General features: G+C 40.0%; 1 protein-coding gene across 1 annotated transcript in view; it reads left to right on the forward strand.

Annotated features, from left to right (window-relative positions):
• Positions 1-21,020, forward strand: part of LOC128745378 (calcium/calmodulin-dependent protein kinase type II alpha chain) — a 71,158-nt gene extending 50,138 nt beyond the window's left edge. Inside the window, exon 3 of the mRNA XM_053842439.1 lies at positions 16,788-21,020. The gene's annotated coding sequence lies outside the window, so the exon portion shown is untranslated. The remainder of the gene's footprint in view (positions 1-16,787) is intronic.
• The last annotated feature ends 2,633 nt before the right edge of the window (positions 21,021-23,653 follow it).

A 23,653-nucleotide genomic window follows, 5' to 3' on the forward strand; every position in this document is an offset into this window, starting at 1 on the left:
CGAATGGGACTGTTGGGGCCCCGAACTTTCCAAAATTTCTCTTTCAAGTAAACTTTTTCTATGACTCACGAATGTTCGATTGCTGGGGCCCCATGATTCATGAAATCATTTAAGTTGAGCTGTTGGGGTCCAAGCCCCGAAAATATTACCAGCTTCATTTCTGAGTATTTAAAATTAGAATTAGTATTTCATCCGCAGTTATTTGACTACTTATAAATATTGAACTGTCGGCTTAAGTTCCATACTCAGTTTACTTCAGTGGCGACGGTCCGTTATCGATCCTGCGCCGAATGAATTATGGTCCTACCTTTCTTCAAACCTCTCGAACACCAGCTGAACGTGCATGCTCTTCTTGATTCTCTGCTTACAATAATTTTGGCTCCTCTTTCGACGGGCCTTCTAGACACGTGACCAATCCAGCGCAGACTTCCACACTGTGCTATCTTCATTATAACAGCATATTTGCATTCTTAAGATAGCTCGTGGTTCATGCGTCAGCGCTACACTCCATTTTGGTTTTTGCCAAATTTTACGCTAAAACCCCAAGCATTCGTCGATCAGCTTCTTTTAGCGTCCATGATTCATGTCCGTAAAGGGCCACCGAGAGGATTAGCGTTCTCTACAGCGTCTGTTTTACGCGAATTTGCAAGCTACGGGACTTCAGCTACAAAATATAATGCCTGCGTAAAGGCCAATTCGCAGCTGTAATTAGTCGTTTTATTTTGCGACTTACATCGTTGTCACATGTCACGAGCATACCAAAATATATTCAGTTCCTCTTCGACACCAACACCATTTGGATTTCCACGCCATGTACTTCGTTTTGGCGGTGTTAATGGTAAGTCCCAATTTCTCAATAAATGACCTAAAGGCTTCTTTCGCTGCTCTACTTTTGATTTTGGTATATCGACGTTATCCGCAAAATCAAAAAGCACGTGAGGTCTCATCTGCTATTCTGACTCATAATTTTTACTCATCTAGCGTCACACGAATCAACGTAATTAGTCCTGTGGGAAAACCATGTCCTAGCGTTAACTGTTACAGCTCATTTCGTTTGACTGAATCGTATGCCGCCTTGAAATCCATAAAAATATGATGAGTCTGCAAGTTGTACTCCCGGAACTCGTCAGTTACTAGACGCATGGTAAATATCTGATCCATCGTGAAGCGACCCTCATGAAAACCAGCTTGATACTCGCCAACGAAGAACTCAGCTAACGGACTCACAAGGAAACATCACTATCGGTCACAGGCTTAGAGCTTAACCATATACACCATAGTGTAGTCCTGTCGATCTAGAACTTCACTGCACTGCTCGTATAGGTGTAGCCTATGAAACTTTTTTGAGAAAACTTAACTTGAAATTTATATGGGCATTTGACTTAATGGAGGCGCATGGTACATTGTGAATATCCCAAACGTTTAAGTGACAGATCAAAAAGAAAATGATATTGCTTGAAAAAGGATAATTAGATTATGCAACAAGCCTTTCTAAAATCCCTTTTTCGTTCATCTGAAAGTGTTATTAAACTTTTCTCCTCGTTAATTCCGGTACGCATGTTTGGTGTTCTGAATTGAAACTACAAATGTAATTGAAAAAGCAAAAATTCGTGCAAGATTGTTTTTTGCATGTTGCGTATCTGGAAAAATCAGAACAAAATTGCGCTGGGGTATTAAATTCATATGGATGTTCATCAATGAAGTCGGTCCGATACCATGAATACCATGATACCATAAAAACTTTCAAGCCTTGATACCAAAGCATGTCTAGAATTGCCCCTTAAATGGCCGATTAATGTATATATCTGCCGTTTACAGAACCGAGATTGAGTCAGGCGGAAGTAAAATGATTTTCAATTTTTTCTGAGCGATTTGCGGCTACTCCATCATTTGCCTATAACCGGACCACGAATTAATTTTTAAAACTAATCTTTAAAATTAATCTTCAACTATGTCCAATAACACCTCCTTCATCCTTTACTTACTTGACTTTTTTGGCGACAAGCCACTTATCGAATCCATGCCGAATTCAGGAGCCGTCTCCACATTTCTCAGTCTTGGGCTGCCGCTCTCCAGTAGCCCCTAACACCCGTTGCTCTAGTAGCTACGTCAACAGCGCTCATCCAACGGGTACGTGGTCTGTTTTCGTTGGTCTCTCATCCAACATCCTTGCTACGTGACCAGCCCATTCTAGCCTGCCGTGGTTTAGTCGCTTCACAATATCCACATCTTGGTTTACTTGGTAGATTTCATGATTCATGCGCCTGCGCCACACTCTTTTGTCTGATATGCCGCCAAGAAGTGATCGCGAAAATGATCAAAAACGACAAGAGCTCGTTGGCCGCTTTATTTCAATTTCCACGGTTTGTGGCCGTAGAGTACCACCGGGAGAATTAGCGTCTTATAGGGCGCGAGTTTTGTACGGAGTTGCAGCCTACGGGACTTCAGCTGGCTACGTAATCCATAAAAGGCCCTGTTGCCATTAACGTACCAAGGTAAACAAATTCGTCGATCACTTCAAAAGTATCTCCAACTATCACCACCGCAGTTCCAACACCCACGGGCCAGCATATACTTTGTTTTAGAAGGATTTATGAAAAGCCTCATGCGCGCAGCTTCCACTTGAAGACGCGTATTCGCTGTTTCCACAGCTCTATGGTTAACACCGATGATACCGATGTCGTCCGCAAACACTAGGAGCATATGAGATTTCGTGAAGATGGTACCGATTCTCCACATGCCTGCCCTTCGAATAGGATCATCCAATACAATGTTGAAAAGCAAACTCAATAGCCCGTCACCTTGCTTCAAACCATCTAATGTCACAAATGAGTCCGATGTTTCACCCGCTATCCTAATGCTTGATTGGAACCATTAACAATAGAACGTTTCAACCTTATCAGTTTTGTTGGAAAACCATGTTTGAGCATAATTTGCCACAGCTCATTGCGTTTAACTGAACCGTACACCGCCTTACAGTCTATAAAGAAATGGTGAGTCTGCAAGTTGAATTCCCGTAATTTATCGAGGATTTGTCGCAAGGTGAGCATTTGGTTCGTCTTGGAGCGTCTCTTTCGGATACCGCACAGGTATTCGCCAACGATCCTCAGCTTGTCCATCATCTTCAGTCGTTGTCCTATTTCTGTTGAGCGCTCCATCTTGTTGACCATTCAACAATGTATCGAAATGTTGTTCCCAACGTCCAGCAACCTACTTCATGCATTCCTTGGCAATTTCGCCGCCCATCAAACCAGATTTGCTGGAGTATATTTGCAAATTTCCAATTGCTGTTTTATTCAACATGATACGTAACAAAGAAAAGGTAAAGAAGAATGCTTTTCGGTTATCCAGCAGCAAAACTATTGTAAACATCTCTGAACGTTTGCCTCAATAATGCCACCGTATTTAGTTGAATAGAGAGAAAATACCGTCATGTATCGTAAACGAATAACTTGAACCGCAATTAACGTATTATCAATATGAGAAAAGTTTAATAACACTTCCAGGTGGACAAAAAAGGATATCAGAAAGACGTGTTGCGTAATCAAATCATCCTTTTCCAAACCGTATCATTTTCTTTTTGATCTGTTACTTAAACGTTCCGGATATTCACAATGTACCATACGCCTCCATTAAGTCAAATGCCCATATAAATTTCAAGTTAAGTTTTCTCAAAAAAGTTCCATAGGCTACACCTATACGAGCAGTGCAGTGAAGTTCTAGATCGACAGGACTACACTATGGTGTATATGGTTAAGCTCTAAGCCTGTGACCGATAGTGATGTTTCCTTGTCAGTCTAAAACACAGAATAGGGAGAGCACCTTATAGGCAAAATTGAGTAACGTAATGCCTCGATAGTTTTTACTCTCATGTCGATGTCCGTTTTTAAAATTATGGGAAATGAGGCTAATCAACCACTCCTCCGATATTTATTTTCCTCCCATATTCTGTTCCTGACCATGAGGTGGCGCTCGGTCCCCGTTTTTAGAAGTTCAGCCAGGATACCATCCTTTACAGCAACCTTACCGTTTTTCAGGTCACTGATTGCTCTTTTGGCCTCCTCCTGTGTTGGCGGCCCCACAGCTTGGCCTTCGCTCAAAATTCTTATCCTGTAGCTGCTGTTCTTCGTGTTTACTTCTCTATTCAACAGCGTGTGAAAATACTCTTCCACCTGGCTGCTACCGTCGTTTGGTCAGTAAGCAGGTTGCCAGCACTATCGTTGCACATCACAGGCATGGCAAAATTCTTGCACCTGACCGTTTTGTGGAAACTCCGTGTGTCGTTGCTGACGAACCTCTCCTCTGGACTGGCGAGCACGTGCTCTTCGTACTGGCGTTTTTAGACGGTGGGTTCTTTTTTCCGCAGCTCTACCAGGATGAACCAAAAAGATTCGCGCAGAGTCTCGGGCATTCCTCACATTGAAATCGTGTGAAGAAATTCTAGGATTCGCACAGAATACCTTGCTTATAGAAGCATGATTCTTCTAGGAGAATCCAAGAGTTGAATCCCAGGGATAGCTATAACTCGGCACGGGAATCGCCTGCACTATGAACTGTTCTGTTCTGACGTGTAGACGCAGTAAGCTACTCATATATATTGAACTATTGACATCATATCATTTATCACGCAAATCAAATCAAATGTTCACGCTGCGGCAGATCCTCCAAAAAGTCCATGAATAGAGAATTCAACGGACAAATATTTCATTGATTTCAAAGTTGCGTATGATACCTTCGACCGTAAAATCATGGCCATTCTAACCTCGCAGGGGACTTTATCAACGTAATGGTTCCTTATGTGGGCTGTTCAACATGCTGTTCAACACACAGGCACAATCTTCAGCAAATCTAGTTAGTTCGTCTGTTTTCCCAATAAAATGGATATTGTCGATAGAACAGAATCTGGGGTGGTGGCTGAACAAACTAAAACTCAAAGCAGCGAAGATTGGGTTGAAGAAAAATGCGTCAAAACTAAAGTACCGTGAACCGCTACTATGACGCACATGCTAAAAGCTGGTAACTCGGTTCTAATAACGACTGAGTTTGTTTTGTTTCGAGCATCGAGCCGCTATGCTGCCCGTTCTCCCGATACTCGACACTCGACAGTGCCTGAGTCGAGTCGAGTTGCACGACATGACTTACAAAATAGAGCCCATATTCATTCGATTTACTGTTCTTGTAACGCTGATGTCTTTAGAGTTGATGTCTTTTTTTGTGTTAATTTACTATCATGAGAATATTGCAAACTGGGGCCCCTAATATCAAAGGTCCGGTGGGCCCTTTGGCTCCCAGTCCGCCCCTGGTCAATCACTTCTTATCGTCAAATACGACAGAATATAAATTTGTGTGCATTTCATTAGGCTATATTTACGATCTGAATTTATTAAAAGTCAATAACGATAATTTTCGTACATTGGTATACTGCCCATAAATGCATAACAGTTCCATCTGACTTTTCACCACTTTTGAGAAAAACCTGGGAATCATCTTTAAATTAACTGTTCTTTCAATATTTCAAACAAAAAACTTATGTTTGTTCCCCTGTAAACTATGTCAGTCCCATATTACAAATAAACGCAAAACAGTAACAGTAGTAAAAATATATCAATAAGCATCTGTTTTTTGGAAATGCCTGGACCGAATCGCCTGCAGCAACTACCAAACGGAAGATTTTATGGCCTAGAAGAACACTATTGAGGAGAATTTGGATCGGATGTACGATTCCGAAGTTACAGTGGGAACAAGTTTCGGAATATATGGGACTTGGACATAGAAGCACCTTGAATCACAACAAACCCATCAATGGACACCTATAAATACACGGATTTGCAAATCTAGACTATTGAAAGTCGTATAAAATGTTCAAGACGACATTGGCCACATCTAAGCATGTCCGTGAATGTTCCAGATACCTCTACGGGGATCAGTTTTTGAATTTAGCTAGAATACAACATGTGACATCTTTAAGTCGGTACTCGAAATTGTACGAAACTAGTTTTGGGAGTGTTCCAGACACACAGGAAAGCGACCAGCTTCTGAGTCAAACAAACCCCATCATGCGACCTCACTATAAACTCAAGATAACAAATTACAATAAAAAGCAGAGAAAAGGCCAGGAAGAGATTTGAGCCAAAAAGGACATTTTGAACAATTGAACAAGAACAAGAGGACTACATAAGTCTCTTCCATGAAATACTATCTACAAATTCACTAGAGCAGTAAAGTAAAGAAAAATTCTTTTATCTTCATATAAGAACGTTTTCGTCCTCAAAAGGAGGGTTTCTGGTAATTGAAGCAATTGCTAGGAACTTAGACTTCTGTTTTGGTTGGCAACAGATCGACTTGAATGTTCGATAACACACCACTATTTCACTATTTTCTTTTCCGTAAATTGCCGTACCGAAAACTGCAAACCGGCACCGTGTTGTAGCGAGCCAACCGGGAAGTCTCAACAGCTATGCGATCTAAAATATCACCGACTAAACCGTTAGTGCCGATACCAGGTACGATACCGTAGTTGCGGAATTCTGGTCTTTTTGTTGTCGCGAGCCGCATTTTCTCCCAAATCAAGCACTTCCTCGGCTAAATATTTCATCGCGGCTGGATAAACTGAATAAACAGGAGCTCCAGCTCTGCTCGGCATAGTTTTCTTTCCTCAGCAGCGGGTGAATGTGACCGACCAGGAAATGCAGACCTGCATGACTCGAGCGTGCCTTTCGCTTGCCCTTGATGTTTCCTCCTTTGCCGCGTCCAGACATGCCGATGAGAGTTATATATGTGTTATATACCAGAGCAAGCGACAAGAATCGGTTCCTCCTATATTTCATAGTCCGTCATTCCATCACCTACGTTGAATAAACTGGAAGATTTCAATTTCAGTCTGAACAAAAGAGCAAAGTTACCAGTGAGCCGTTCACCGTTTGCTGCCAAAGAAAAATAACGCTACGTATTACTGTAGCAACGGTGATGGATAGATTTGTGTTGCTAAAAAAAACCGAGAGGAAAGCCCTAAGTTCCAAGTTTTCTAAGTTTCATCAATTGCCGAATTGCCGTTCTTTTAAGAACGGACAAATTCTTATATGAAGATGCAAAAGAAAAGATGTCACTAAAACAATTGCATTTTATTAAACCCATAGTTTGCTATGCATTTTGACGCATTTGCGGTGGGTTAGGGTTTAGTTTCAGCTAACTTTGGTTTGACTTATCTGCAATTTTGCAATAGCATGCACTTGAAAGTTTTCCATATTGGAGTCGATGCGTAGATGATTTTCCGACCAATTGATGTGAATATCGCTAAAATCTAATAAGAATTTACTCAATTATAAGCGAGAAAACGCGTTACCCCTTTGATGACGTCATTTCCAGCCATCAATCAATTAATTACATCTTCATTCACATATTTGGCCTAGAAAAGGGTCCCAACTCTACCGGCAGCTGCAAGCGAACAGAAGCGTGAGAGGTGATCGGTTAGAAAATTTTTGATATGAAAGGAACAATTTGAATCAATCGAACTAAATTGAATTAAAATCAGTGAGCGAAATTTCCTTAAATCTTCATGAACAGATATTTCGTCCTTAAAAGAACGGGGTTTCGACGTGATATGTTGGAAACTTAAGCCTTCTTTTCCGTCTTCTTAGGCAGCAACGAAACAGCTTAGATGTTCGGAAGGACACCTCTCTGAGCAATGGTGACACCGGACAGCAATTTGTTCGACTATTCGTCGTTGCGGATGGCCAGCTGCAAGTGACGATAATTCTGGTCGTTTTGTTGTCACGAGCAACATATTTCCTGCCAATTCCAGAACATCAGCAGCCAGATATTTCATCACGGCAGTTCATTCAAATGCTTTAATTCCGGACTGCGGGAGTACACTAACTCTCGCACAAGTTAAATACCATTTTTTTATGTTCCCGATGTTATCAATTATCAAAACGCTGGCGGTATGAATTCAAACATGGACAACTACTTGCTCGCATTTTCGGATGGTTTCTTCGACATCATCGCGCTTACGGAGACTTGGTTCGATGACCGCACCCCATCTGGCTACTTGTTGTGATCGCGGCCCCAACATCAGCATGAAGAGCTGTTCGTCGCAGTTTGAAAGCCCACATTATCAATGAAGCTGCATGGAACATCCTCGGTCAAGTTTGACTCTCTGTACAATTAGCCGATCACAAACTATTTACTTGTGTTATCTATTTTCCACCGGATCGAGTTCGTGACAAGAAACTTATCGATACACATATTCAGTATGCATTGTCGATCACTACTAGAGCAAAGCCGTCCGATGAGCGATTTCAATCTGCCGAGTGTTTATTGGTGCCATTCCCGAGATAGTTTTTTATATTCTGATCCAGATCACTCTGTCTTGCATACCTCGGCTTTGGATCTTCTCGATGGATACAACACGGTAACCGTGCAGCAAATTAATAGCAACGTAAATAAGAATGGGCGTTGTCTCGATCTCTGTAGCGACACCGCTCCCAAGCTAACGCACCTGCGCCTCTCGTTAAGCTGGTTCCTCGTCACCCAGCCCTCGTTCTGTCGATGGCTAACCGTCACAGTGTTGTGCACTCTGATCCACATACTCGTATTCATTTCAACTGTCGCCAAGCTGACTATGAGAGCTTAGTTAGCGAACTACATAACATTCATTGACTGGGTGAGGGTCTTAAATCGCAACAGTATCGAATCGGTAGTCAACGAGTTCTTATTCATCATGAGCGGATTGATTGACCGTTACGTTCCGTAAGTTCAAAGACGTTCGAGAAAAAATCTTCCATGCATTATTGCTTCGTGAATATTATCGACGTATTAACTATGAATGGACGCCGAAAACTATGTTCCTCGTCTTGCACACTCCTTCGCTTTGATTGACATCGATAACCATATGATTCTGGCCGCTGCCGCCAAACTGAAGCATTCGTGTTCTCCTGGTCCGGGCGGGATTCCGGCTACGCTGATTAAAAAGTGCATCTCTGGCTTGCTCCAACCTTTGACTCATTTGTTTCGCCTATCTCTTTCCACTGGAAGATTTCCAGTATTCCTATACGGTCCTGTACCACAAATCTACCTTGTTCCACAAGCTACGTGACGGACGGATGCGGTACATACAGACCTGTCCACTGCCTTCGACACGGTTAATCACCGCATTGCAATCGCTACATCGAATCGGTACGGTTTATGTGGCAATCTGTTAAGCTGGTTAGAATCTTACTTAACTGGACGAATCCTGAGTATAAAAATTGGTGACTCCGATTCGTTCCCCACGACTCCACTACGGCCCGGATGCGCAAGGCAGTCATCTGGGTCCACTAGTGTTTGTTCTGTATTTCAACGATATAATCCGTTCACTAAATGTCCATGACTCGCCTTTGCGGATGGTTTGAAGCTATTCAATGCAATCCACAGCACTACCCAAGAAACATTTATGCGCTGAATAAACATTTTAGCAGCCAAAATTATTCAGCCATAGCTGAATATGCATAGAATAAAATTTATGTAAACAACTGTACAATACTTATTCAGCCGAAATTGGAGAACTTATACAACCTATTTTATTCGAGACGGAAAAACACTTGTTAAGCAGTTATATCGCCTCTGCGTGCCTTGTTTCCAGCTTTGCGCAAATTGGTTATTTGAAAACGCGCAAAAGCCTCTATTAAGCTACATTACAGCTTCAAAGCAGCTATTAACAAGCTCGAAGCTTGACTTAGATGTTTAAGAGCTGAAAAAAGGTTTTTATTTCCAATACTAAACCATAGTTCGGCCACAGGTTGAATAAATTCAGTTAAAAAATGTTTGATCAGCCTAGAATTGTTCCTTGGGTAGCTGCCTCCAAAATGCAATGGAGCTTAATAGAGGCTTTTGCGTGTTTTTAAATAACCAATTTGCGCAATGCTATCAATTCTATTTTTAGAACGAGAAATAGTATTGCAATGCTTTTTCAGTCGCTTAATCAACGTCTCATCAACCTTTATGCAGCCAAAAAATAATCTATTTTTAAATTTAAAAATGAATAGAACGCTTCATATTTATTTTGCTATGGCATCGTATGCTATGTTTTAAATTTTGAATAACTTGAATTCGTATAGGCAAGCTAATTAAAATAGCATGTCGTCATCTTTCGGGAATTGAACCGCCATCTTCTGATCCATAAGCACTCATCGTATGATCCGCCCCATCTGCATCTGCAGAACAGACAGTGAAAATATCTTTACACTTGAAGCAGTCGATAATGTCGATAACTGACGTATGTTTGCTGCCAGTCGAATTGCGAAACTCTATGATATGACAGTAGGTGTGCTGTGAACCAAACGAAAGCTTGGTATTAGTTTGTAAAGCCACTAAAACACCCTTAAGTAGCTTTAAAGTAGTTTGAAAGCTATGAGCCTAATGAAAGCATCTACTGGTTTATAAAGCCACTTTAACACCTTTAAGCAACCGTAAAACGGTTCTATGTTTATGGCTGTTTAGAAGCGGATTGTTTAGCAGAAAAATCCGCTATTAAGCTTGTTTATCAGCTTTGGAGGAAAGCTGGGTTGGAAAAACTTGAAGTAGCTTAAACATCGCTTGGTCAAACACCATTCGAGTGCTTACTTTATGCAGCTTGGATCACGTTAAACCAACAGCAATTGCTCTTGTTGTTTACGAGCTGGTTTAAGGCGATCCAGTGTACAAGATTTTTCGAAAAAAGATACTGATGAAGCCTGCATGTCATAGGCGAAATAGATTATTTTTTGGCTGCATAAAGATTGATGAGACGTTGATTAAGCGACTGAAAAGCATTGCAAAACTATTTCTCGTTCTAAAAATAGAATTGACAGCATTGCGCAAATTAGTTATTTAAAAACACGCAAAAGCCTCTATTAAGCTCCATTGCAACTATGAAAGCAGCTACCCAAGTAACAATTTCAGGCTGATCAAACGCTTTTATAGCTGAATTTTTTCTACCTTTGGCTGAACTATGGTTTAGTTTTAGATATAAAAACTTTTTTTCAGCTCTTAAGCATGTAAATTTGGTGACTTTATCAAGCTTCGGGCTTGCTTAGAGCTGCTTTCGAAGCTGCAATGGAGCTTAATAGAGGCTTTTGCGTGTTTTTAAATAACCAATTTGCGCCAAGCTGAAAACAAGACGCACAGAGGTTATATAAAGGGCGGTATAATTGTTTAACAAGTGTTCTTTCTTTCTCAAACAAAATAGGTTGTATAAGTTCTCCAATTTCGGCTGAATAAGTATTGTCGAATTGTTTACATAAATTTTATTCTATGCATATTCAGCTATGGCTGAATAATAATGACTGCTAAAATATTTAATCAGCGCATAAATGTTCCGTGGGAGATTTGTTTATCAAGATGAAAAATCGTTTATTCAGCTAGTATAGCACAATTATTGAGAATATTGACGGGTTGCGGAGAGGTTGAAGATGCGCCTAATCTGCTTGTGACACTATTATGTGAAGCAGCTGATTTACAGCGCGTTCGTTCGCTGCTTAATCACTTATAGAATACTGAGTCCTTTGCCTAAATTTATTCAGCGTCTACCACCTGTATTCAGAGTTAAATCAGCTGTGACCAAACCAGTAGCATTTTAATTCAGCTTCGGTGTTTGTTGGGTACCGTGGCACTATTTCTTCAACAACAACTTGATATGTTTGCTAACTGGTGCGAGCTGAATCGTATGCTGCTTAACCCAATTAAGTGCTCTATGAATACGTTTACGAGGGAAAATCAACCGTTACGCTTCGACTATAATCTCAACGGAATTCCAATTCAACGAGTCGGCCATGTCAAAGGTCTCGGTGTGCTGTTAAATGTTAAACAACTTGGCAATCTTTTCCGTGGGTGGTTTGTGTATTTTGGATTGCCCTTTTAACCTGAGTAAAGCAAGGTTTGAAGTCCGTAGTTTTCCGCTGCAATCTCCTTGCGCTACTTGTCTCATTGTGCGATTACCTTGTTTCACTATTTTGGGTTGGGGGCGGTTCTTTGATGTCTACATAGGCCATTGTTGATTTTCTCCAGTATCTGTTTATCGTAGTCCTTGGCCATTATGGCCACTTTGTTCGCTTCACGTAGTATACTGAGCATTTCAGCTCCTTGACGATGCGGACTCCACTGCGTAATGAAAATCCTGTTACGCACAAAGCCTAGTCCGTCCATGCAAATTAAGATCATCATCGGATAGGGGAAGCTTTTTTGATTTGCATAAATGACATACGCAATTAACGGAATCCACAGAATCATTGAATCGTTGATTATGCTCAGATAGTTGTTTCGGCTGGATTATTCACGATATCACTGGAAGGTCTGTATTCAAGAAGTCAGAGGTTGCAAAATCTTTTTCTGTGAATATATCCGGTCAGTCATTTTTATCACTTAAGATGGACGCATTTGCGGAGTATGCGCCACTTTATCAAAGCGTTAACGTTGAAGATTGTGACAGCTTTTCTTGGATTTCCCGCTTGGAACTTCTTGAGGGCCTTATTGTAGTTAAGTTCGACTTAAGCAGACCCATGAACGTCCAGGGGCTGCAACTTAGGTGAGGTGTAATAAGGCGGCGTTGAAAGAATCTGAATATGGTTCTTCTTTGCCTTTCCTATAGCACGTTCAAACCCTTGGTGTTGCATGAATGCTCGCCAGCGATCAGGAGTGCAACCGAGACTATATGACCGTTGATTTTGTGTGCGCCGCAAAATGATCAAACCAAATGGAGAACTTTATTTCTTCACATGGAGAACGTATTTGTTGTGCATTGTGCTACAACCGTTCTCGTTAAACAAGACTCAGATGTCTAAAATCCCTCTAACCTTCAGAGCCTCATTCATGCGTTTCCGGGGGAAAACTATCATTGTAGTGGTATATTCCCCGATGGGGAAATATGGTCATTATGACTGTTGTATTTACACCTCTTTCTGCCGGAATTGCTCTCACTATTTCACGTGATTCTTTGTTGGCCAAAACTTTGAAAGCCTTGGTTACAACCTATAAAAACGAAATAATCTCAGACACGGTTTCCAACACGAATAACATATTCAACTAGGTATTTACGGTACTGAAACCAGTCCCATCTGCATTCACATTCGACTCGATTCGGGGCCAACTAACCACTGTTTTAAATCTCTCGAAGGAACTCGAAATGCAACGGTCAACACTGGATCGGTTTCTACAGAAACTCCACTCTGATCTTGTCACTCCTAGGCCATACTGGTTCGTTTCCAGGGTATACTTTATTAAACACCCTGGACACCCATTAAACCGACGAGAGAGATGCTTCCTAGCTCCGATAACTTCGGAAAAGAACCAACTCCGCTGGGGCGGTCCTTGCTGAGTTATCGCGAAAGGCTTTTTCTTGGTATTTTGTAGGTATAAAACACACCTGCAGCTTTGACGCTTTGACGTTTGTTGACACGCGCATGGACTACTAGATCGACGAACGTTTTATTGCCACTGCAAGCACTTTGGGTGGCAAATTCATACTTCTCATGGGGCATTCTGACCCGCCCCGCATTGTTTGATCAAAATCGTTTTAATGGGTTTATATCTATACCTATAAAGAAGGGTTTCTGTATGTCTGTCTGTCTGTCTGTCTGTCTGTCTGTCCTGTGTTCCTTATAGAATCAAAAGCTACTGAACCAATCGGCGTGAAAATTTGCATGTAGAGGTTTTTGGGGCCAGGAAAGGTTTTAGTGATGGTTAGAGACCCCTCCCCCCACTAAGAGGGGGGGCTCCCATACAAATGAAACACAAATTTCTGCATAACTCGAGAACTAATCAAGCAAATAGAACCAAATTTGGCATGTGGGTGTTTTCGGTGACAAGAATTTATTCTAGGGTAATTTGAGACCCCTCCCCTCTTTATAAGGGGAATTATAACTCCTCTCCCCTTTAAGAGTGGGGGTTTCCACACAAATTTCCTCATAACTCGAGAACTAAACAAGCAAACGGAACCAAATTTGGCATGTGAAGGTTTTCGAGGGCAAGAAAATTTTCTATGTTGAATTAGGACCCCTCCTCAATTTAAGAGGGGGGGCTCCTGTACAAATGAAATACCAATTTCCTCATAACTCGAGAACTAATCAAGCAAATGGAACCAAATTTGGTATGTGTGTGTTTTTGAAGACAAAATTTTTTTCTATGATGAATTGGGACCCCTTCCCACTTTAAGAGGGGGGGGGGGCTCCTATACAAACGAAATACAAATTTCCTTATAACTCGAGAGCTAATCCAGCAAATGGAACCAAATTTGGCATGTAGGTGTTTTTGGAGGCAAGAATGTTTTCTATGATGAATAAGAACCTCTCCCCACTTTAGGAGGGGGGGCTCCTATACAAATGAAATACAAATTTCCTCATAACTCGAGAACTAATCAAGCAAATAGAACCAAATTTGGCATGTGGGTGTTTTCGGTGACAAGAATTTATTCTATGGTAAATTGAGACCCCTCCCTCTTTATAAGGGGAATTGTAACTCCTCTCCCCTTTAAGAGGGGGGGCTTCCATACAAATTTCCTCATAACTCGAGAACTAATCAAGCAAATGGAACCAACTTTGGCATGTGAAGGTTTTCGAGGGCAAGAAAATTTTCTACGGTGAATTAGGACCCCTCCCCACTCTAAGAGGGGGGGCTCCTGTACAAATGAAATACAAATTTCCTCCTAACTCGAGAACTAATCAAGCAAATAGAACAACATTTGGCATGTGGGTGTTTTTTTTGGTGACAAGAATTTATTCTATGGTGAATTGAGACCCCTCCCCTCTTTATAAGAGGATTTATAACTCCTCTCCCCTTTAAGAGGGGGGACTTCCATACAAATTTCCTCATAACTCGAGAACTAATCAAGCAAATGCAACCAAATTTGGCATGTGAAGGTTTTCGAGAGCAAGAAAATTTTCTATGGTGAATTAGGACCCCTCCCCACTTTAAGAGGAGGGGCTCCTGTACAAATGAAATACAAATTTCCTCATAACTCGAGAACTAATCAAGCGAATTGAACCAAATTTGGCGTGTGTGTGTTTTTGGAGACAATTTTTTTTCAATGATGAATTGGGACCCCTCCCCACTTTAGAAGGGGGGGTCCTATACAAACGAAATACAAATTTCCTCATAACTCGAGAACTAATCCAGCAAATGGAACCAAATTTGGCGTGTAGGTGTTTTTGGAGGCAAGAATTTTTTCTGTGATGAATTAGGACCTCTTCCCACATTAGGAGGGGGGGCTCCAATACAAATGAAATACAAATTTCCCCATAACTCGAGAACTAATTAAGCAAATAGAACCAAATTCGGCATGTGGAGGTTTTTGGAGGCAAAAATATTTTCTACGGTGAATTAGGATCCTTCCACACTTCAAGAGGGGGGGCTTCTACACAAATGAAATACAAATTTCCTCATAATTCGAGAACTAATCAAGCAAATGGAACCATATTTGGCATGTGGGTGTTTTTGGAGGCAACCATTTTTCCCATGATGAATTAGGACTTCTTACCTTTTTAGGAGGGGGGGGGGACTCCCATTCAAACGAAATACAAATTTGCTCATAACTTTAGAACTAATCAAGCAAATGGAACCAAATTTGGCATGTGAGAGTTTTAGATGGCAGAATTTTTTTTCTGTGGTGTATTACGACCCCTTTCCCTTTTAAGAGGGTGGGCTCTCATACAAATGAAATACAAATTTCCTTATAATTTGAGTACTAATCAAGCAAATGGAACCAAATTTAGCATGTAGGAGATTTTGGAGTCTTGAATTTATTTTACGATAGTTAGAGACCTCTCACCCCTGTGGTAGGGGGATATGGACTCTCATACAAATAAAACAGAAATTTTTGCGAAACTCAAAAACTAATCCAACTCGAGAAATTCGAGACTCTTCCATAAAACATTAATCAATAACAAGACCACAAAAACTATCTATAGTAACACTAGATCATTTAGGACGAGCCGGTCGCGAGTGTTGCCGGTGACCCGCCGTCGGAAGCGCCGCCCACTGGGGGGCTTGCAAAACTCGAGAAGTGACAAAGATCATCCGAGATTCATGATTTATGTACAACACAGGTTAATTTGTGGCAATACGAAGTTTGTCGGGTCAGCTAGTTGTAAGATAAAAGCGACTGGCCTTCGAATTTGACTGTCGCATCCTGGGAAGTTTTGAGCAGAACAAAACTGTCGTAACATTCGTGCTCCGCAGTCGCGAGCTTCCGCGCTTTAGACGGATCAGCCGGAGATCGATCTAGAGAAGGTTATGTCGTTCTCGGGTTCTCGTGGTGGTTAACGTTTGCTCGTTAGAGATGGGTTACCGGTACCTGAACGTGAATGTTTCGTTGCAAATGTTGGCAATTATTTTCATTATGTATAAACTTTGATAGTAAAACGACTTACTTTAGTTGAGGAAAACAGAACGTAAAATTGGCAGTCCGGCAGGATATATATTACTGTTAATTCCATCACAATTGTGACCATGCCGTGGCCAATCATTTAAGCTAGGACACCCCGTTCAGGTCAGTTCAGGACCATTACACTCACTCGCGCAGAAATCCTGGGCAGTTATGCAACGCTGCAAATTATGGTAATTACACTGCTGATGTACCTGCTGCTGATGATGGCGGCCATTGCGGCGTGTCAGCCCTTGAACGTTTTCCCTACCATGATTTATGGTGGTGGTGGTGGTATTTTTCCTCTGCCCATCCGACTAAACGACCTTGTTTAGCAAGTCAGCAACGCAGGCCAGCAGTAAAGTAACGAACAATTTTCTATTATTCTTTTCTCTGTCTCTCTCTACTCTACTTTCAGGTGTCGACATCCCCGCCCCATTGTTGTTGGTGACGGTCCTACGGTACGCAGTGGTGTGCTGTATTACTTTTGTTGCGAAAATCCTTCTGGCGGCGCATCGAATGGCCTTCCTACCCTGCCAGCCGGGCCAGGTTAACGGGGAGGGAAAAGTTTGCTGTTTGACCTTCACCGGGGAAAAAAAGAAACGATTCACCCAGCCTACTACTATAGTACACTAGTACTAGTGCGAAAGAACTGGTTTAGAAGCTGTGTGCGGGGGTCAGCTGATTGACATGAGAATTCCATTAACCGTCACGGTGTTTGGTGGAAAACCGGAAGAAGAAAAAAACAACGGGTTCCTAAACTATACACCAATCGTAAACCGGGGAAATTAAAATTAATTGACCAGAAGAGGATGGACAGCACTTGGGAAAGCTTAGAACAGCAGTTTAGATATGACAAAAAAAAGAAACGACAATTGGAAGATTCTACAAGAATGCACTTTGATGACAGTTGCTCTTTAACGACGCGAAGCGTCGTTGCCAGCGAAACGGATAAACAACAACCGTTCATCATCGTCATCTGCTTTGCTGCTTTTTGTGATTGAACGAGAAAAAAAGGACATGAGTTGTGTTGAATTGTTGTTAAGTTTTCAAGTAACTCTTTCAGATCAGTGTTAGCAAAATATGTTGTTTTTTTCCCCTGTATACAGGTTTCACTCAGTTGTTTTGTCAGTTCAGAATAATTTGTTAGTAGTTTTTAGGTGGTAAGCTGGGAAAGGAGGAACCAACCATCAGCAGAGAAGGTTGAGCTCGAAAAATAGGACAATGTAAGCGAAATCCTCAAAGCATATGGATCGGAATAGAACAACGATTCGCGGTAGAACGTACCGTCAGAGGCTGATCGATCGAAATGTTAGCAGTTGTGTGTTGTGCCGACAGACCGAGTACGATTCATTATAGTCATTATTTTGTTTGTGTTATCATGTTGAATTATTGCATATGAAGAAGGAGAAAGCAACCGTACGTGAGTGTGTATAAGTTTGCCCGAAAGAGATCGCCCCTAATTGAAGACAAACATAGAACAGGGCACAAACGTGCACACATACATGTACCTGTACAGATACATACAATCATACGAACACTTAACGAGGCAGACATAATTTGAATTTTAAATGACCACAGAGAAAGAGAGAGAGAATGCTCCTCCGACCAAATGAAGCTTGCACATGCATTTGACACCACACAGGCAGGTTAGGCAGGGTCCCCTCCATGTCCAACGAACCATCGAGCGCGGACTGTTCGAATTCAGTTTAAATTATAAATAATGGAACGTCGTCGTTCGATAATCTTGATTGATGCTTTTCTACAACTGACGAGGAAAGGACTCACCTGGTCGCAGGCGGGTCGCTTGATCCATCCTGGAAAATAAATGAACTTTATTTAAAAGCACTTGATAGGAAGAAATTCCATCCCGGATGGACTCACCTTTCTGGTGTCAATTTACCGAGCATCAATCGGCGCTCGTTGGTACGTTCGCTCGAGACACCGTAGTTCCGTTTGTCACCGCCACCGAAAAAGCAGCTCCTGAAAAGTAGAAAAACGAGAAAACCAATAACAATCAGCAACAGTATAGAATGTGCCAAACGATAAACGTCGTTATTGTTTAAATTTCTCCCCTTCTGAATCCCGTCCATAGTCGGTGCTCATTCGCAATTTGTTGTTACATAATAGACTCAAATTCCTTATAATCCAAGATCAAAAAATAGCATCAGTTTCTGCCAACAAAAGACAGTTGAAGCAAGACTGCGTCCAAACCGACCCAATTACCTACGCATGCACACATACGGACAGACACACACACACACACATACACTCACATCAACTACACAACAAAAGGAAAAAATCGAAAAATATAGCGCAATCGCATTTGTTAGGTTATGTTTCGTTGCAAACGAGGATGAGAGTTTTGTGATTCTTTCGACGCGTTTTCACTAGAAACGAGATGACTCTATATCTGACCAAGAAAAAAAAAACAATGTTAGTTCAATCTTAATCGAGTGTTAGATAACGAAGCCGGAGGCTGGAAGAGATATGTAAAACATTGAACCACATTATTGCATCGCAAAATGCAAAACGTACATACATACAACATAGAGTGTAGTGCAAAAAAAAACAAACAAAAAATCAACAAATAGCGCACCATTCAACTTTCCAATGTTCGCACTTTTCCCCCGTTTAAATCGACTTTTTCCCCCCCAAAGCCGAAGTAAAACAAGCAAAAAAAGAAGCCCCTTAAAGCGTTAGAAAAATCAACGGCAACCAACCAACCAAGCTGAAGTAAAAGCAAACGATCTCTTAATATATTACATATAGCATACATATATGAATCTTTAAATTCTTTAATTTTTTGTCATTGTACACGAGATGGAATCACTTGTTATTAAATGCAGTTGAAAACAAAAAGGGAATGAAGAAAACTATAAACAACCACCAAACGTAAACAAAGTAGGCGAAGCGACGGCTCATTCTACTGACACGAACACACATTCACACACACGCAAACAAACACCCATTCAGTCACACTTTCTATCTTTCACAAACACACACACACACACAGATACGCCGCCAACATCCAACAACGCAAACGCTAGTATAGCCGCTCTTAATTATACTTAAGCAAAACAAAGCAAGCAGATGTTTATCGCAAAAGATTAGCTCGATATACTACGATTGAAGAACTCTTTTCTCTCCTTTGAAAAAAAAAACCCCTTTGATGATGATCGAATTGACGCTTGTGGAAGCAGTTGTGTAGTTGCAAAACAGAAGAAGGCAAAAAAAAGCAAAAACCCAGATTGAATTTATTGACGAATTAAGAAAAGGAAAGAAAAAAAACACACACACACACTTTAAATCAAATTTAAGCGAAAGTGGAATCGTTAAGAAAGAAGAAAAAAATATAAACACAAATTACATCTAGCATTTTTTTATTTTTAAACGTGACCATATATAAACAAATAACAACACTAAAAAAGAAAATATTTATATGTAAAAGTGCGTGCATTTGTATTTGTATTTTGTCTCTTTGAATGAAAATACTTAAATATAATAAAGAAGAAAAAACAAACACACACACTCAGATAGAAATCAGAATTATGGAAGTTAGCTATTTAAATCAAGTGGCAAACTACTGTACGCGATGGGAGTGATTAGAGAAATACCACACAAAAACATACACCACAAACACAAACACATACATACTTACAACAACAACAAAAAAGTGGAACGAAACCAGCAAAATCGGAATCAACAAAAGAAAAACAAAAGCAAAGCCTACTACTACTACAACTACTACTAGAGAAAAGTAAAAAAAAGTAAAACTACTACTAAACAAGCATACAAGCAAAAACCACACACAACCATATACCTTCTCTCTCTCAATCGTCATAGACATACGAATATAAGAAAGTAATAGCAAAATAAAAACATCATGGTGCGAATCGAAACTGTGGTAAAACATTAACCCGCAACCGACAAGCACACACCCACACACACACCCACACACACACACACAAACAAATACATACAGACACGCCGACACTCAACAACAAAAATGCGAGACATACTACATATACTACTATAGCGCATAGTACGATTAAAATAGCAATCATTAATGAACACCATACCAACAGAAGGGACACTCATGAACATTATTTTAGTAACGTAAAACCGACGGAAAGAAAGAAAATCTCAAATAACAACTTAGAGGGAGGACTCCTCCCTCACACATACACACACATACATACGGACGGACGAACGGACAGCCCAGACACCCCCGAACACACACACGCATACACACAAACACAGAATACACATAATATTAAATTTAATATTAAATTATATATTAAACATGAGAAACAAGAAAGTGAAGAAGCAGAAGAAGAAAAAAAAAACAAAGCAAAAAAAAAGCAAGAAAATGCAGAAAATATTTAAGAGTAAATTGTTTAATCTAGTCTTCAAAGGTAATTAAAACATTAAAAGAAACGTAAAACAACATTTAAAACAAAGCGAAGAAGAAGAATAAGAAGAAGCGAGAGGAACGAAAGAAGAAAAAATGTGGACGTGAAAAACCAGCGCCCAAGCAAGTAAGCAAGCAAGAAACGAAGGGTAAGAAACCACACAGAGGCAGACGCAGACATGCAGACAGACACACACACACACACACACACACACACACACGCATACACACACAAAACAAAATGAACCTATTAAATATGAATAAAATAATTTAAAAGAGATAATAAAACAAACAGCGTCGGAAGCGTTTCGCGCCGATATTGAGCGGAAAGTTGAAAGAAATGTGTCCACACAGTCCCCCTCCCCCCCCGACGTAGGACTACTACGTCTTACGGCAAGGCACTATGGGCCAGAAATTAAAATTTCGGGACAAAAATATTTGCGCTTAAATAGCATGTCTCAGCTCAATGTGGTCTTCGGCAACTTTTTGAATAAAAAATTGATGCATATTTTGAAGGGGTCGTCCAATATTTAAGCGTTACTTAAACAACAATTTAAGTAATAACTTTTTGAGTAAACTTTTTTTTACCTTTTTGGTTTCAAAATATTAAAGATAAACCAATTTCAAGTAATTTTTGTGAAGATATCAAACTTCTACCTTTTACCCATTTTCAGCAATAGACCTTTGCTTATAAACGACCCCTCAAATCACATTTCTTCTTGTAACATGTTTATTTCAACAGACAGCTCAATGCGATGTTCTAGAAAATATTTTGCACATAAAAGAGGAATATTTTTGCTGAAATCTGTTTTGCTTTATATGCACTAATTAATAAGATATAACTGATTTTAGGTTAAAAACCGTCTGATGAAAAATTCGAATATCTTAGCCATCTGCAAGTATCTGCAATTAGTTTGCATACCAATTTGTAGGGAATTATTAAATCTATCTGCCCAAATGTGTATTTCAGAGAATACCTGGGAATACCATGGCTGGGATCTGGGAATACCTGGGAATAGCGCGGTTTTTTTTTCATACATTTTATAACCTAATAAATATGCGTCCTAGCGTCAAACATTCTTCACAGAAAATATGTATTTCAACATACTAAGTAATTTTGTAGAACATTTGTAAGCAATAAAATAATCGTGTGCAAAGTTATTGAGTGTAATTGATTTTTAATTGCTCTTTTTTAACACATCATTATATTTCGTAACCGGTAAGAGATAGATAGTTACTTTATTCAGCAAAGTTGCTTATTTTAGTATTTTCTACAACTTTTGGAGAAAAAGACTTTTTTTTTAATTATTTAAGAAAACAAAAGTTTGTATCACCCTAATAGGTGAATTCATGGTCACCCTAATAGCGCAGGAAGATGCGCTATATTTTATTATTTTACTTCTCCGAAAACACCACCCTTGAAAAAATACACATTTTTCATCAAACGGTGTTTAGCCTAAAGTCAGTTATATCTTATTCATTAATGCAGAAAAAGCGAAACAGTCTCCAGCAAAAATATTCCTCTTTAATGTGCAAAATGTTGTCTAGAACATCACATTGAGCTGTCTGTTGAAATAAACATGTTACAAGAAGAAATGTGATTTTAGGGGTCGTTTATAAACAAAGGTCTATTGCTGAAAATGGGTAAAGGGTAGATGTTTGATATCTTCAGAAAAAATACTTGAAATTGGTTTATCTTTAATATTCTGAAACTAAAAAGGTGAAAAAAAATTTACTCAAAAAGTTATTACTTAAATTGCTGTTAAAGTAACACGTAAATATTGGACGACCCCTTCAAAAGATGCATCATTTTTTCATTCAAAAAGTTGCCGAAGACTATATTGAGCTGAGACACGCCGTTTAACCGCAAATATATTTGTCCCGAAATCTCAATTTCTGGCCCATAGTGCAAGGTTGGGCTGGGTATAGGGTGTCATTCCAAAAAGTCTTTCTCGAAAAGTGGTCAGGTTTTGAACGCTTAGCTAATAGCTTAGCGATTTCCCGATCGATTTTCAATATTTTTGCACCAATCGATCGGAACATCTTCTAAGAATTGGCTCAAATGCTGTTATTTCGTAAGTGTACACTATTGAAAAACTGAAAATAATGAATTGGTCACAGCTGATTTAACTGTGAATATAGGTGGTAGACGCTGAATAAATTCAAGCAAAGGCGTCTGTGTTCTATAAGTGTTTAAGCAGCCAACGAATGCGCTGTAAATCAGCTACTTCACATAATAGTGCCACAAGCAGGTTAGGCGCATCTTCAACCTCTCCACAACCCGTCAATATTCTCAATAATTGTGCTATACTAGCTGATTAAACATTTTAGCAGCCATTATTATTCAGCCAAAGCTGAATATGCATCGAATAAGCAATTAAGCAATTATATCACCCTTAATATAACCTCTGTGCGCCTTGTTTCCAGCTTTACGTGAATTGGTTATTTAAAAACGCGCAAAAGCCTCTATTAAGCTCCATTGCAGCTTCGAAAGCAGCTATTAGCAAACCCGAAGCTTGATGAAATCACCAAATTTTGCATGTTTAAGAGCTGAAAAAAGGTTTTTATTTCTTAAACTAAACCATAGTTCAGCCACAGATAGAATAGATTCAGCAATAAAAGCGTTTGATTAGTCTGAAATTGTTACTTGGGTAGCTGCAATGGAGCTTAATAGAGGCTTTTGAGTGTTTTTAAATACCCAATTTGCGCAATGCTGTCAATTCTATTTTTAGAACGAAAAATAGTTTTGCAATGCTCTTTCAGTCGCTTAATCATCATCGTCTCATCAACCTTTATGCAGCCAAAAAATAATCTATTTTTAAATTTCAAAAATGGAACGCGTCAAATTTATTTTGCTTTGGCGTCATAAG

This window comes from Sabethes cyaneus, chromosome 1, assembly GCF_943734655.1.
Source record: "Sabethes cyaneus chromosome 1, idSabCyanKW18_F2, whole genome shotgun sequence".
Classification (NCBI taxonomy): Eukaryota; Metazoa; Arthropoda; class Insecta; order Diptera; family Culicidae; genus Sabethes; species Sabethes cyaneus.